Source organism: Anser brachyrhynchus, assembly GCF_964034855.1.
Source record: "Anser brachyrhynchus genome assembly, chromosome: 16".
Taxonomy (NCBI): Eukaryota; Metazoa; Chordata; class Aves; order Anseriformes; family Anatidae; genus Anser; species Anser brachyrhynchus.
The window spans coordinates 11,316,855-11,334,716 of NC_137734.1; positions in this window are offsets into that span (position 1 = coordinate 11,316,855).

A 17,862-nucleotide genomic window follows, 5' to 3' on the forward strand; every position below is an offset into this window, starting at 1 on the left:
CCAACGGCCAGCACAGTCTGGGCAGGAGCAAGGGGTTTCTGCACGGCCAGCTGCTGCCCACCCCTCATGGCAGCATGGTGCCCAAGGGCCAAGACTTCAGTGAACTTTGCATCGAGCTTTTTACTTAACTCTTCACCTTTATTATGCCCTTGTTCTTGAATTTAATGATGTAGCCACCAGATGCTATAAAACTGGCATTCCCTCTTTTTTTTTTTCTTTTTTGTTGTAGAAATCTACCGAAAATCCAATACAAGTGGAAACATAATATTACAGACCCACAATATCATAAATTGAGCAGGGACAGAAAGTCTTTAATCCTAAACCTTCTGAGCATGAGCTCTTTCATCTACCACAGACTGTGTGCAGGTTAGAACAAACTCATAAGAGGTAAATCAGTGAGCTATTATGTTGACGTTTTGTTTGTCTTTGCGAGTGTGCTGCCGCCATACAATTTGTGTTCCCAGGGGCATTGCCCACCTGACCACATTCCTGCCGCAGGTCCCAAGGGAGTCATCAGCTTCTGGAAGACATTAACTGGCCCCGAGGCCCCACTGAGCTCCTCTGTGTTTTAGATGACGATCGAAGATTTTTATGGTGGTGGAAGCCACACCATGGCATTGAAGTCCCCAGCGTTGGGAGGAAGAAGTGCAGCACCAAAGCTCATCTCAAACACTCAGTGCCAGGAGCACCCAAATGCCTCAAAAATGGTGCTCTCCGGGGGCATTTCTAGGGAAAGGCACGTCCAACGTGTAGGACAAAATTGCTGCAGAAATGGAAATATTGGTTCATAGCTGTGAATAGGTAGGTCTGGTGGGAATATTCGTTTCTTAAAAAATTCAGCCTGGGAAAGAGATTAAAGAAGTACTCCTATAGCTATTAACTCATTTAGAGAAAATCAGCGTCATTTACTTAGGGGACAGGTCTAAGTTTTGTGTTTGCATAGCAGTTCTTGAAGGAATATCAGAGAACTCCAAACCAGATGGTCCCTTTGGGGGATCCAGTTCTGGGGTCCCCGGTACAAGGTGGATATCGACAACCAAAGGGCCATGGAGGTGATTAAAGGTCTGGAGAGCTGGATGTCCAATGGGGAGGCTGAGAGACCTGGGATGTTCGGCCTGGAGAGGGCTCAGGGAGATGTGGTCGATGTGTAGAAATACCTGGATCGGGGAGTAAAGAACATTCTTCTGGGTGGTGCCCCAGCACAGGACAAATTCAAATTGTGGTCAAACATAAGAAAAAAAAAATCCTGTGAAAGTAGACAAACACAGGAACACATTGCCCAAAGAACCTGTGGGTCTCCATCCGTGGAGGTAATGAAAACCCAACAGGACGTGGCTGTGGGCAGAGCGCTCTGCCTGACCCTGCCTTGAGCAGGGCTCGGGCTAGGTCCTCCAGCCCCTTCCCACCCCAGCAGCAGCCCATCAGTGGCACAGCCAACACCACAGCCCAGACTTTCCTCCCAAGCGCAGGGAACAAACTGCTCACAAGCAATTAACAGAGCAGGAAGGAACATTACCAATTATTCCAGAAGACCTTTTTGAATAACAAATAAACACAGGACATTCATAAACTCCTGACAAACAATTTATGATCAAGAGACGTAGCCAAATTCATTAAATAAATTATACATTATGTTTTATTCCCCCCTCAGCTCTGTTAAAATTATAAAACAATATATATGCAGCCCTAGTCAGAGAATAAGGCTGAATTATATATTTCTGTCAAAAATAAGTAAGAGTGTAAACATCCCCTGAGCAATCAACCAGTAGAAGTCTTCTGTAAATATATCAGTTGATTGTATAATTATAACGACAAACTTAATATAACAGTCTAATAGCAAACGCTTGCAATTAGCCACTTAAAAATAAGCCAAGAATCAATAATCATACATTGAGTTCAATTGACAAAAATATTTCAATTACTATTGTTGCATTTGTTTCCTATCTATTCCATAAACTAAACTAAACATCTTGTTCATTTGTTTCTTTAATGAATGTTTGTTCTCAAACAGTTTGCCAGAGGAAAAATGGAGAGAAAGCAAATTAATCCTGATCCATCTTTTGTCCTCACATCCGATCATTCCATTCCCACCAAGATGTTAAGATCTGTATTTTGCTGTACAAATTTAGATATTTCCTTGATGTACTCTGTAACCCTCCAGAGATCTGAAGGTTTCAAACAGAGGTGGTATTTTTGCATTTAAATAGCCCTCCATGTATTCTCCTTTCCATGAATTTACTCAGTTTTTGAATTGAAGTAAACCTTCTGCGTCTGCTGCTTCTGCAGCAAGAATTTCCAGAGCTTAACTGCACGTTGAGGGAGGAGGAGCTGCCCTCACTTGGTCTGGAGCCTCTTACGTGCAGGTTTCATTTGGTGGCAGGAGATCTTACATTGGAAGAAACAGTGAAATTTATTCCCCATTCAGCTTCTACATATCAATTGGGATTTTACAGCCCTTTTTAGATTTCTGAGGAATGACTTTTTCCAGAAAAGTCATCCCTAACTGGGTGACCACTCGTTACTCATTAGTCTTAGCTTCCACCAAGGTGCCTGCTGGAGATGGCAGACTATCAAAAGTAGCTCTGTGGACCTTTCCAATCCTTTTGAAGAAACAGCATCGTATCGGTCCCTTTTCAGTCCTCTGGTATTGGGGTAGTCTGGAGAGCAAGATTACACCCTACAGTGACAGTTCGTTATCTCATTCTTGATCTTGAGTGCATGTGGCTGATGCGATCTGTCCCTGGCATTCTTGCCATTCATCTCGTTATTTTTTCCTGTAACCTCCTCAAGCAATGCTTCAGTTCAAAAGAAGTTTCCATTAAAAAGGGACTCTGAGGTGGAGACATCCTGAGCCTTAGAGGATGCAGGCAGAAAACAATCCTTGCATAAAAGCACCCATCTCTGAGTGTTTTTGCACTGGATTGTCGAAGATCCCAGAGAAAACCAAAGATTTTACTCTCCGAAGATTAGTGGTGGAAGAAAAAAAAATACTTTGTTCATTGTTCAGATAAAATAGTTGATGATTGATTTTTTGTGACATGTGTATCCACTTATGACCTCTGGTCCTAAACTCATGAAGGTAAATGTCATAACAGAGATCAGCTGTCATATATTTTTATGTACTTGGAGGCTAATGTGTCCATTGAAGAGTGTACATGGCAAGAATGTCTCATTTCTGAGGGTGCTTTATGTCAAGTGCTATTCCAGATGATCTCTTCGCAGCTAGGCTGCATGTCCTGTTGTTTCTTGGCAAGTACACACTCCCCGGGTCCTGCAGTCCCAACACTGACAGGCAGAAGAATGCTTATGCAAAGAATCTGAAGTGGCAACTCAGCGACTCATCCATCTCCTTAAAAGCAACCCTTTTCTTTCCTAAGGTGCCACAATAATCACTAGAAATACATTTAAAACATTGGAGAGGTTCAAAAATAAGGGTTTCTCCGCATAACATCCCACCACTGTTCCAAAGAGGGGAGGCATCCTTAATTACCAGAATAGTTAATATTCAGTAAACTGATAGTCTTGGGAATTCCTTTTCATATTTTGTATGACTCTTCATGGCACAGAGATTGTAAGCCACCTCTGCGGGTTGCAGGCTCTGCAGCTACGCCAGATGCACAGTGTGGATGCTCCTCCTGGGGAGCAGTTTTCAGTCTGCTCATGCTGCGAGCATCAGCTGCAGCCAGCAGACTCCCTGCTGTAATCCTAAGAGAGTCAAAAGCTGGAGATGGAAAAGCACTTTTTTCCCTTTTTTTTAAAATTATTATTATTATTTATTTATTTTTTCAAATGAAGGTGTTCATTCAGATTTTCTCCTTCATCTTTGGAGTCTCTGGGTGCCATGGCTGCCCAGTGGCCCCTGACATCAGTGGTGCCTTGGGCTCCCCCAGGGCAGCCTGCAGCACAGCCCTGCTGCCTGGCACACCAATGTGGAACCACCATTTGCCCAGCCTGCTCTCCCATTTGGCTTTCATGGATTTCCTCCTCACCGCAAAGCCAAGGGGACCATACCAGCCATGCCTCGTCTCTGTGTGACTGAAGGCAGGGGAGACAGGGCAGGGGAAGAGGGGTACGTTTCCTGTGGGGGTTGTGTTTTGTTGTGTGCACAGCATGTGAGGGGTATGGGATTTTAGAAGGTTTTGGGATGTCTCACTTTTGGGGACACGTTCATATATCATGCATTATCACATGGTGTTGTGCATCTTCTGAAAGCAAAAGTCCTCCCATGCTTTCATTACCTGTTTTTTTTCCCATTAAGCTTGCATTAACACCTGGCAAATGTGAAATGGCTGACAAACTTTTACAGAGCCTGAGACACCCCAGCAGCCCCAGCTTTGGGGCAGGACTGACATACTCCTGAAGTCCCACCAGCCTCCTCCTCTGCAGGACATTTCCCAGAGGGAAAATTTCCTGATGCCCTTAGCAAAGGAGCAGAGATCACACTGTGTTAATCTCAGCATTAAGGCCAGCTGCATTAATCACTCAGTCTCTGTCATCTTCAGTATGTGTAGTGGGTTTACACAGCAAGGTGTTTTGGGTTTCTTTCCTTTGCTCATCACTTCTTTAGCTTGTTAGTAATAGGCAATAAATCTTACTATCTCCCTACTCTGAGTCTGTTTTGCCCGTCATGATAATTGTTGAGTGATGTCCCCATCCTTATCTCAACCCTTGAGCCCTTTGCATCACATTTTCTGCCCCTTTCCCTTTGAGGAGGAGAAGTGAGAGAGCGGCCGCGGTGGAGCTTGGCTGCCCACCCAGGTAAAACCACCACAGTATGAAAGCAAAGATTTTTTTAAAAGGCAATGGGTATTTTATAAAAAAACAATGTTCCTGAATATCACACATGATGTGATTCTAAACAAAGGTTCTGGGCTGAGTTATTAAACCTGAAAGATTGGTAGTAAACTGGAGTCCCTCCACTGTCACAAATTGGGTGACAGCGGTGTAGTCAGTGTGCCAACCCCAAAACTGGAATGGTCTTTCTGTACCCAAAACTTTCTGTACTTGTCCTTATCTACTGACCTGCCCCAGTAATCATTTATTTTTCTTGTCACCAAGACCTGCAGAGGTCCCCCTGCCCTGGACCTCAGTGGCCAGTTGTATTTGCAAGAAAGGTTTCTGATGGGCACTGCTATTTCTGATCGTCCTGGCTTCCCTGCTGGGAAATAATGACATTTATGGCATGGGGCAGATGAAATCATCATCAGGAGTTGACACCTTTTTACATCCTGCTATAAAACAGGTGAAAGGAGAAGAGCAATAAATCATCGTGATGATCACCTCCTTCCAGCCAGACCTGCAGGGTTTGAAAGGGAAGCACTTGCCCCAGTATCGCTGCGGAGAAATAGCTGCTGGCACAATGTGTGTGGTGAGAACAGTGTCTCATCCAGAGCAATTTGTCTTCAGTGCTCAGCCCCCCTGTCATAGGCTATGGGATCTGCCAGGAAATTGCCCGTGCCCTGTTCTCCCCCCACAGCACTCGTTCTGCCTTGTTCCTGCATCACAGATTAGGTGACAACAGGAACAAGGTCAAAAACTGGCCAGAGAAGGTTTTATTGCATCCTCCCATGGCCTCACGTGGCTTTTTTCTCCTGACTCAGCTGGACACAGCCCTGGTGATGGTCTGGGAGGGAGCCAGGATCCCCAAAGGGATGGGGGGGTAGCAGGGCCAGGCTGGCACCACATCCACCTCGCGCATTACTGAGACCTCTTGGGACAAATTCATGAGTTGGTGGCAGACCCAAGCAGGGAACATTTGTCGTTCGGGCTGTAATGAAAGCACTTTAGTTAAAAAAAATAAAGCCAGCTTTAAAAAGAAGCATGAGATGGATTCATTCCAGGATTATTCAAATACCTTGCTTTGGGGGAATATACTTCACTTCTCTTTTAACTTTAATATCACATTAGAGACTGTTTCCTGGGATGGTGGATACTGTATTCTGCATACTTTATCGCCAGGCTGTGAGAGCTAGTGAAGTGTTTTGGATAATAGAAATGAATTATGTATCACACATTCATTGCCTACCAGACTGATTTGTTTACTAATAATTTAGTTTAAAGTACATTATTGTTTTACTACTCACACACTGATTTACTTCCAAACACTGACTGAACAGATATCATTAAATTAGAATAATTTTTAACTCTAAAAGTATATTGTTTACAATTTGCTCCTTAGCAAGGCAATTGTTCTGAACTGCATATATTTGTCTCTAGGGTTATGGGTCCAAAATGATCTTCAGGCTGATTATTTCTAGGACATCTCAAGATTTTCTTTTGTACCCAGGGTCCATTCCAGCCTTCCTGTTAATTAGCTCTTCAGCAAAGAACCTCAGCAGCAACAAGACAAGTCCCTCAGTAGAACAACTACAATTACATCCTGCAGCAGAGGCTCCATGATGAGCTTTTCCCTGTAGACTGACTCTCCTAATCCTGTAAAGAGTATTATCTGCATCATTCAATATATCTGCGCATAGTTTTGCAGTGCAAAATGAGTTAAAAGTAGATCCTTTGGCAAATTTTGCAATGATCCTATGTAACATTGTTGTGCTCATGAAATTCAGTAGCAGAATAACTCAAGCTTTGAAACCTTCCTTTCTAGTTAGAGCTCAATGGAATAAACTTCATATGCTATAGCTGAAGAAACGTGGTACGGTTTAGACCATGCTGCTAATAACTGCTGCATCTATTTGCAGAAATTTTCACTGCTAACTTTGTGGTGATACCATGAAGGCAAATATCTGTTATGCCCTTATACATGAGCTTCATCTTCTGCAGAACCAAAGTTGCCATATGTGTTCCTAATACCTGCATGCCATTCGGAAACCTAGATAATAGGACCTATGAAGAAAGATGACCACACTGGTTTTTTTTGTTGTTGTTGTTGCTGTTGTTGTTGTTCTTTTTTTCCATTATAAAACAGAGGAGATGGGAGAAGGGGGATGATGTGGTAACATTCTTTAAAGATGGAAATGGCTGCTGCAAAGAGAGACACCAATTGTTTTCTGTGTGTGGAAGATAGGAATTCATGTATATAGAATGAAGTATGAAATATTCACTTTACTCTTTTAGGATTTTTATTTTTTTTATTTATTTTGTGGCTAGTAGAGCACTGGAGTAGATTGCCTCATGTAACTGCAATGTCTCCATCATGGGAGGCTGTAAGAAGGGGCTGGGCCAGCAGCTATGGGGTGGGATGAGGCTGATTCTGCTGGGCGGGGGACAGCCTAGCTCAGCTCCAGACTTCCACAGCCATTTCCCAACCTTCTGCATTTATGGCTCGGGAGCGCAGTGCTGGGACTATGGGGTGCACTGTTTCAGCACATCCACACCTTCATATATTTGGTTTTAAAAAGAAAGAAATGTATTCTGTATTGTTGATATGTTCAGTATTACAATTGGGATAAAGAGAGCTTTGCTGGGACGGGGTTCAGGCTGGATCTGCTGCTGGGCATTCTCAGCCTCCATCACTTTTAACACAGCACTGAGATTTCAGGCTGGTTTGGAGGAGAGGAAGGGTCATCTCTGTGCAGGCTGGACCACATTCATTCAAGATAAATGGGGCCAAAAAGTACTTGTTTTAGAGGCAGGAAATTGCCACCTTCTCTTAATTTATTGCAAAGAAGAAACTGAGGTTTTGCAAAACCCCAGAACTGGCTCTCCAGCAGGACAGCAGAGCTGCTCACACATCCTCCAAAGTGAATGTTGACACAAGATGTTGGGCTCCAAGAGTTTTAGTAGGCAATATTTTGCTTATTTTCTTCCCTGTTCAGACTTAGAGAGGTTAACAGTGTCAGAGAAGAGGAAAACATCCTGACATTGCTCTCAGGAATAAGAACTGGGAAAAGATTGAACAGCTTACAGGATGAGAAAGAAATTAAATTGCAGCATACAAAAACCCAATATCCCAGCTGCAGGCTCATCCACTAGGTGAAACCAATCTAATTTGTTGGTCTCTTTATTCCCAAAGCCTCCTGAGACCTTGGAGTGAAAGAAAGCAGCTACCCGGAGAGAAAAAAAAGTTTCCAGCCCAGAGGAGCAAAGGGGATGTCACATTTATTTAAAAAGAGAGAGGGAACAGTGAGAAAGAAGCCAGTCTTGGGTGCCTTCAAGCACTGCCAAGCAGATCCTGAAAGATAAGCCCGTGTTGTCAGAGCTTCAGCTTTTCTGAAACAGTTCTGATAACATTGATTGAGGAGCTGTGTACGATGGCAGTGGTTTGAAAGCCTTGGAGCTATCGTTGATCCAAGCGTAGAGCAAGAGATAGAACAGCAGTTCCCAGCATATCGCTTACAGCAAACACAGGTCTTGAGAGACCCTCTTGCTTCGCTACAGACACCTGCAGAGGAGAAACCTGCAGCCCAGCTAACACAGAGCACAAAAGACTGTGTTGCTCTTAGAACTATAGAGGGCAAAGGGGAGAAAATGCATTGCTTGGGGGAGTGAGGTGGGCAGGAGGGAGCAGCCTGAAGGAGGAGGAGGAAGGTCACCAGCTACCTGAAAGGTACGGCTGTCCAAGGGCCAGCTTGTGTGGAAAGACACTGAGATCAAAATGCTGTAGGATATGAAAATAATTTCCTTAACACATTGAAAAAACAGGCTTCCCATATATCACAGAGAAAGAGGGCTGGCTAGACATGTGCAATTGGCAAGGTTTCATAAACACTTATCCTCCTGGGAACTGTCATGAATATTCCCTCCACGCAAAGGAAAGGATTCATTCATGGTCTGCCCTGCAGACGTACCATTTCATATGACAAACTGCTGCAGCTTTCTCAGAACAGTCAAAGCTTCAACAAAATTATTCAACAGCTTTAGTCACTGTCCTTTGACGCAAAGCTCTACCTTTGATGCACTGATGGTTGGACGTGAATCACACCATCATGTGTGCTTGGTCCCCAGCCCAAGCTCCTGCTCGAACCACAGCCAGCCAGAGCAGCCTGTTCCAAACCTTGCCCAGCTGAGTTCTGTTTGTCTCACAGCACCTCTGCACTCCTGGCCCAGTGTGTGACCACTGTCAGGGTGATTTTTCTTTCTTTCTATCCAATGGGGATTTTCCTTTTTGCAACGTGTTGGCTCCCAGCCTCCCACCATGGGAAGAGCCCTCGCAGCACCCTCCCCTTGGGCAGCTGAAGGCAGCAGGGAGATCTCTCCTTCACCTTCCCTTCTCCGGGCTGAACAGACCCACCTCCCTCAACCTCTCCTCACATGTCCTGTTCTCCAGCCCCAGTCATTTTGCTGGCCTCTGCTGGACTCACGGGACTTGCACTGGGAGCCCCAGACTGGGTCAAGCACTGCAGGTGGGATCTCACCAGTGCAGAACAGAGCAAGGATCCCTTCCCTCACCATGCTGGCTGCACTCCTGCTAGGAGGGCTTTGGGGGGACATGGTGTTGATTCACGCTCACCACCAGCAGCCCCAGGAGCACTTTTTTGCAAAGCTGCCTACCGTGTCCGGCTGCATTGGGTTATACCCTCCCAGATCAGGATTTTACTTCTGCCTTTTTTGAACTTCATAAGGTTCTCACCAGCCCATTCCTGCAGCCTTCTCCTCCAGCCTACAAATTATTCCCCCCAAATTATGTGGAAGGTACTCCAAAATCTATGCTATGAAGGAGAGCAATTTTATTCTGCAGTGGCTACAAGAACCATGGTATGCTTCCATGCAATTTAAAACATAAATTTAAAAATATATATTTTAATTGAAATGTAGTGGAGTCTGTGTTTTGTGCTTCAAACTCTGCATTAAACAAACTAAAATTTCTGATGGCTGACCTGTTCACATATCTGAATCTCTCTTTCCTCATTCATATTAGAGATGGTAGAATTAACACATTATTCAGTGATTTAGTCCTTCCGTCCATGATCCAAAACCATTTTCTGCAAATGTATTCATTGCTTCCTCATGTTTGTTGACTTGTTACGTGAAGGACATTCAGCCTGTACAGAGTATCTGGGAACAGTTTGCTTTGTTTGCAAAATCTTATCCATGGTGGGAGGTCACTGGAGTCTCAAAGTATTGTTTCCACCACCCAAATCTTTCTAAATGAAGGATTAGTGAATTACAAATGCAGATACTTAATACCAAGTGATGGCTACAGAATACTGAATAGTAAGTAGTAAATCCTACCTCCAGTTCAAGAAGTCCTAGTTGCCACAGAGATACTATTATTTATTTTTTTGGGGGGTGAGGGAGAGCTTGTTTCCTAAAGGCTGGTGGAAGTGAGCATCCAGAATTCCCCTTAATGTCCATGGCAAATGGCTAAGAAAAGGGGTGTGGAACTGCACAGAAACCCACATCAAATGGGAAATTTTCAAGAAGATGCTTTCTTTTCATTTAGAGCCTTCCTTAAAACGCTTGTTATTCAGGTGGAGTTTGCATTGCATCCAACTGGAAGATCACATTATGTTTCACAGTATGTTTGTGGGTACTCTAGGGATAACTTTGAGGGGTGTCTAAGGGGTACCCAAGAGAAAAGGGGTGTAGAATTGCAGCTACATTATTCAGGACAGCACCGAGACGTGCTCTGAGTGAAATCCCACCCTGACATGAATCCATGGTGTGGCTGAGCACTTGCTGTCTATGTGCCTGCATGCAGGGAGCATTGGCAGGGCTGGACTTGGTCTTGCTGGGTCCTCTGGGTGCTGCAGATCGGCCTTCCTGACACCCCCTGGGGAGCAAGGACCCTGTCCTCATCTGCTCCCCCAGCGAACAGCCGCCTCTAGCAACAAGGTCCTGGAGATCTACGCACCTGCAGCCCTGCCCACCAGCTAAAGAAATCCCAATCGATATTCCCCATTAGAGAGCTACTGAAGTGGAAGCAATTTGGCCATGAGTAGTTGCTGGAGGTCTGTTCTTCTTCCTGCTTCTGGCTGCATAGGCGCTTAGGGTGAAAGATTTACAGCATTTTTGGAGAGACAGGGTTATCCTTCACAAGAGGGGAACATTGACAAGCCAGGCCTTTTCGTCTTCATTCCACTCCTGAAATCCCGCTTGATTCATTACAGTTTGTCCTTCTCATTGGTGTAATGAAAAATAAATGTTTATGTTGATATATAAAGATAGCAACATTGATTTTCTTTTCTGCAGTAGATTTGATTACTATCAAGCTTCCAAAGCCTTTCTGAGGTCTTTTTTTTATTTTATTGCGACACCTTTTCAAGCTCGCAGCTTTTCCTAATTGTATTTTCTGCTGAGAGAAGCACGTGGAAGGATTTGAAAAGGATGCAGGTGAGGTCTCGGAGGGGCCATTTCAATGCCTGAAAATGTTGAGATGGTCTGATTTTACAAAGACTGTACTTTGCAAATAATATATATTTGCAAAAACTTGAGATGAAATTATAAACATAACACTGCAAGCAGTTTTTTCACCTTTATTATTACTTCCTCTAGATTTTTGTCTCATTTTAGATCCCCAGGGTTCTGGAGGCTTGCCAGTATTTTGACACTATTCATATTCCAATTTCAGTGTATGATACCTTCAGTATGCTTGTACAAATGAATGAGCAGGTGTGGTTAAAATGTACAAGTGCCTTGAATATGTTCAAAAACAAGGCCAGCTTTAATGTTTAGACAACATGTTTGTCTCATTGTGTTAAATCTCTGCTAGTCATGAACCTAAAGAAGAATCTCTGGATTAGAAATCTTTGTGAAAACTGAAGAATTTGGCATCCACAAGCAAATCTCACACCTCAGTCTAACTCTCACTTTTATATGCCCTATTCTGGACTGTAGAATGGGGAAAAAAGCAAAGGCTGAGGTTGTACTATTGCAAATCCTCAAGATGCAAAAGCGCTAGAAACCTTAATAGTGTTCGTGGTACTCCGGAGTAAGACATGGAAATCACCCAAAGGCCAATGGGACAATCTCTTGCACTGCCCTGTCCCAAGTGCTAAGCTGGTCCTAGAGCAAACACCTCCTTTTTAAGCTGCTTAGTTACTGATTTACTTAGACAGAATGTTAATTATTATAGGATCCATGAAAAGGTTTGTTCTCTTCTTCTTAACAAACATTGTTCTCCAATTAATCTTAGCTTTGTTGTGAATGCAGGAAAGATTCTTCCTAACTACCAAAGAAATTGATTTTTCAGGTTTCGGTGTGTTTATGTTCAGCACAACTTCACTATTTCCTTGTTTGCTAAACAAAGGGATACAGATAAAACTGGAGCAGGCTTTCCCCTGGGGATGATCACTTAGTGGCTTAAACTTCAGCCTCCCGACAGTGCCTGGAACTACACGTTTCAATAAGGCTTGATTCAAAATGTTTAAGGGAAGTGGATTAAACTCAAGTGTTTGCTCCGTGGGCTTTCTGGAAAGATCCTGAGTGGGCCAGTAGAGGAATAGTAAATGTGCACAGACACGGGTCTGAAGGCCAGAGGTGTCCCTAAGGTCTCCTCTAACTACACATGGCCACGTGTCATTGCCATGGACTGGGAGGCCAGTCCCTTGCTTCTTCCTCTCTGTTAGTGAAGACATTAAGCATGATTCCTCAGCCTACATATGTTCAGAATCCCAGTTGTTCGGATCTAAGAGACACAAGAAAGTGACGTGACCCTGAGTCTTCGCACGCACCCTGCAAGTGCATGAGCAGCACCGAGGTGGAGCTTCAGGAAAGTCAGTCCTGAAGTCCCTGCGCTGCAGATCTGGTGGGCTGCAAGCCTGCGAGGAACTCAACTGCTCATGGTCATACGGACTTCAGCAGTTACATGTGGGTCTGCAGGCAGAAATTTTAGCACTTCGGGGATTTTAGTGAGATAAATGTTGATGTTTCCTTATGCACCCCTAAGACCTACTGGGGGAGGTGATGGTCTAGTATTCCAGCTCTAGAGTGGCAAACACCTGCACGCCTTCACAAATCTAATCCTAAGCAAATGTGCACATCTTCACTTTTCTTCTCAGTTTCATCCAGGATGCATCTGAATCCTAGATGAAAACTCATTCAGCATTAAACATTTTGTTAGCTGGATTAGCCTGAGGGGATGCTCATAATTACAGTGTTGTTAGGGTTGCTTTTCATTTTAAACCACTCTGTTAAAGATGCTTTCACATACAGAGTCCTGTAATTTTCCTAGTAGTGGGCTGGGTGTAAACTCCTTGCTAAACTGATAGATGTCTTTTTCTATAAAGTCAATTACTGGCAGAAAATCCACTAATACAAAGGGCATAATGCAATTATTTGGAATTGATTTCTTATAGGCATATGAATAGACATTTGGGCAAGTTCAAGTTTGCTGAGAGAGTTTATAGTAATAACTGTCACATTTTACATTAGCTTTCATCCCAGGGGACTTCAAAGCATTTTACAAAACCTGAACTTGCATCTCTAAAGAGAAAGCATGGCCCAATGCCCACTTGCCTTTTGCTCAGAACATCTGCATTTGATTCCCTCTTTCACCACAGCCTTCTGGCACAATCCGTAACAAGTCTTCAAAGTCCTGCTAGAAAATTAGAAAGAAAAAAAAAAAATGCATGTTCCTCCTGCAGGGCAGCCAAAGGAGAGACAGCGTAATGACTGGCAAGGATAAGAAGGTGCAAAGCAGTGTGGAAGAAGTCCATTTCTACCAAGATGAGCCCTTAGGATGAGAGGGTGCCAGAGGATGCACTCGATCCTATTTGCATGCCTAAAATGGTGAAGATGACCCACTGCCACAGGGTGCCTACTTCTCTCCATGGACTTTAAAAGGGATCTAAAGCTGAGGAGCACGGCTTTAGCTTGCAACTTTTTGCTATCTAAAGTTAACGGAATCCTCCTCAACACGCCATGGAAGTCCCAGCAGTTGATTCAAAGCTATGGGCACTTAGGCTTTTAGGAGTAAAATGCAGGGGGTGATAAGGATAGTAACAACAGTGGTGATAATGAGCTGTGAATGTTTTCAGGAGGACACAGGCACCTCCCAGAGCGTCACAGAGGGAAGCAAAATCGGGACAGCCAAGCACCAGCTGTGGCTCAGAGGCACTCACGGATGGCTAAAATATGGCTCCTTCTCAGTGGTTCATTAACAGCTCTCGGTGCTTTTACGAGAAACTTTATTTGATCATTTTGCAAAGCTCCAAAGTTAAGCAAAGGCAAAACCTTCACAAGGAAACAGGAATGACGTACTGCAAGGGGCTTTAATGAGGTTGCCAGTGTTATTGCTGGCCTTTCCTGTCCAATGCAACCTATAGCTGGCAGAGATTTCATTAAAAATCAAAAGCTGAGGCACTAAAGTAAAATTGAGGCATGTATTCCCTATACAATAAATATATTCAGCGTGTCTGGAAGGAACAAGAAGGAGTCATATTTTTATTTATTTTCTCATCGGACTCTAAAATCAGCTTCACATAAACTAGGAAGAAAGGCATTGCGCTGAGATAAGTCCATTCCTCATCTAGTGTCCCCAGCATCTGGCATTCTGGAACAGTCTTTTTTTCTTTTTTTAATCAAAGTTGCAGCAGACATAAAATAAACCAACCCCTCTAAATTTATTTTTGCATCAGTTCATACCATTGAAAGAATAGTTTTTGCTGCCTAAGGAAGCTGGATAATAACAAATAGACTAGATAATTGCACCATTAAACCTACCGCCTTGTAAGAATGAGGATGTACTCCCTTAATATTTAAAAAGTTTCAAATTTGTTTTAAAGTTACCTGAGGATTTTACAATATTTACCATGAAGCACCACAGAAGCCTGTCTAATGAAGTACCAGACATAACTGAAGTTATTTTAATTACACCACTTTAAAAAAAAAAAAAAAAAAGGACCTGAAAAAATAGGCATTATAGAGAAATATTGACAGATTAAATAGATTCTATGATGGGAACCAGGAAATTGCTCAATTAAAGCATGTGTGTATTACAACATCAGGCAATTATTAAATTAACAGATGGCAGAGCTCTGAAAACGGATCTTAGCAGCATTCAAGTGATAAAGGGAAAGTCGTATGATATGCAGGCATGAGTCTGAATACCACTCTCAATCACTGGCATGTGAGAATTCAGGGGACGGAACTGGTAGCAATAACAGAGTAACTCACGTGGTGAGGAATAATCTGTGCACTTGTCTCATTCCACTGGTTAATAACAAATTAGTCCCCAAAAGGTGAGCTGCTTTGCCCCACAACTTACAGAAAAACTGCTAGAGGAAAAATAATGTAGAAAGGTAGAAAGGCTAACTCACAGCATAGGGTAAGAAACCATCCTTTTACCCAGGACCTCAGAGTCTGGGGTTGCTCACCGGAGATGCAGGAAGCCCAGGCCCACTTCCCTCCTGCCCTGGAGGGGTCCAGGCCACACTCTGCACCTCCCCAACAACCTGCTCCACAGCAGTGTAGCAGTGAGCACTTTGCATCTTTCTCCCCTCGCTTAAGGAATTAAATTTCACTGGAGAAAGACTGCAGTGCTTCTTAACCAGCACATGCTCTGTGCGGCTCTGGAAATCTGGGCAGCACAATAACCCTGACAAGAGTGGGTGGACTGAAACCTTCTGGGACAGGGCGATTGGAAGAGCCCTGTGACACATGAAACACTTCACATCCCAGGCATGGGAACATGGAAGAGAATAAATTTGATTTTGCCTCCTGTGTCTGCTTCCAGGAGATGGGTTCTGCTGGGGCTGAGGGCCCCTCACTCCTTGCCGCTGGCATTTTTCTTGGCTGCAAGGATTTTTTAGATTAAATGCAAGAGTAAAACCTTGGGAAAGGCTCATTAGCCTGGAGGCAGGAGCAGTCGCTTGGTAAGTTGTTTTACTTCAGGGAACATTTAATTGTTTATAGAAAGCTTCACAGTGCTGAAAATTGAGGTTTACCACACAGGATTTCTCCTTGGACTGGCAGTGGTCAGAGCACTTTCTTGGGCAGATGACTGATCCTTTAAAACCCCTCAAGTAAAGAGAAAATTCAGATGGTAGCTTCTAAACCAGGCCTTCATTTTCATCATGAAAAGGGAAAATGCATCAAACCACGTGCAATGCCACGCACTTTGCACTTGCATTTTGTGGAAGATGGAGAGTGTAGTTTTGCTTCAGTTCTCTGAAGTCCATCAACTTAACATTTTTTTGTTTGTTTGGCTGTCACATGCAAAAATGAATCAATCATTCACAGCATTTTAGCAATTACCCCCTTTTCAGATTTAATTTATCTAAATTGGAACCCTGGAGTAAAAGCAAATCCGAGATAGCTATTTTATTATTCTGGCTCTCTTAGCACCTCGTAATTTCTAACACAATAAAATACAAGTGAAATTTCCCATTTCTGCAACAGTATTTTCACTGCTGGCAAGGTCAGGTCTGCACACATTGGTTCGCTGGATGACAATGGGGAACATGCCATTTACCTCCAGTAATCAATTATTTTTAAGAATTAAATAGATGACAAGTGGCTGATGGATTTATTTCTGTCTCACCCACAGATTGCAGGTACAAAGTCAAAAACTGGCAGATGTTCATCAAAAAATCTCAGAAGTACTCTAGAAAGATGTTTTAACGTTCAGAGGTATTTTACACAGGTATCAGTGTGAATTCGGATGTATTTGATAAGCACAAGGAGAAACATCTTTGTAGGCACAATAATCTGCTCCTTGACAGCAAGTAGAGCTGAGCTGGAACACACCACAAACTATAGAAGAAAACTCTCTAAAACTACTGTTGAGAATTAAAGCATAGACCCAAATAAATAAAAACATTTTAGGCTTATATTTTCTGATTTATAGTCAAACCCCAGCTTGGCTCAAAATTCAGGATTGTTCCATTCTCCCAAACACTGATTGAGGATATTATCATCTGTGGAAAACCACCAAAGATCACTTTGATGATTCAGGAGCCAAGGTTCTGCTTTCAGCAGTGGCCTAGAAACCAAGGGCCCAATTGTCAAGTGAATTTTGGGGTTCAGAGATGCACATGGATTCAGGTTAGCCTGATTCATAATAGTCAGCAGAAAGAATTACCTTCTTTTAATCCAGGTGCAAGAGGTCTGCAAGAGCACAAGTGCTGGGCAGTGGTTGCCACCCGTGCTCTGAGAGCTGTGGGTGGGAGCGTAAGCACGAGGAGGCTGCCAGCAATCCAGAAAGTCCATAAGAAGTGACTTAGAAAATGACCTTCATCCACACCGCAGTGCAATTCACACCGCTGACACACACAAAGCACCTGCCTCTCAATCCAAAGCAGAAGCAGGATACACAGGTTGAAGACATTTGAAAACTTCTGGTCTGACCTATTTGGAAGACTAATATTGCAGCGAGAAGGGCAAAACAACTGTAATGATCCCAGGCTCCAAAGAAATCGTTTATGCTTACAGAGAAAGTAAAAATTGAATTGGGCATTACGAAAAATTCTCTGTGTAGCTGAAACTATAACCTGGATAATTCATTTAGACTAAATATATGGTTGTAATTGAAAATCTAAATAAGGTATGCATATGCATTGATCCATATGATTTAAATCAAGCCATAAAATATCAACATTATCCAGCAAAAGCTGCCGAAGAAATGGTAGCCAAGCAGAATATGAAATTCCAGGGAGACCACTGCACTGGCTGGGAGAAGGACTTAATTGATTTTGACAAAAAAAAAACCTATTTGCTGTTTAATTGATTCCTACTCTAAATTCACAGCGCTTTCACAGCTAGCAGAGAGAAGCAGCAGCATAAGTGATTACCCATACCAAATTACAGCTGGTGGGGTCCAGCATACTGCAGGTTCTGGTTATTCACTATGCACCAAATTGCTACTGTAGATTTTCAAAGAAACACTAAAATCTACTCACACACGCCAACAAACCTCTCACCGATGAGTTATAGGATAACGGAAAGCTATTCAGAACACCAAAAAGACCTTAGGAAAAGCAAAAGCAGTAGGGACTATCACTTTGTTCTTGGTGTTCATGCTATTCA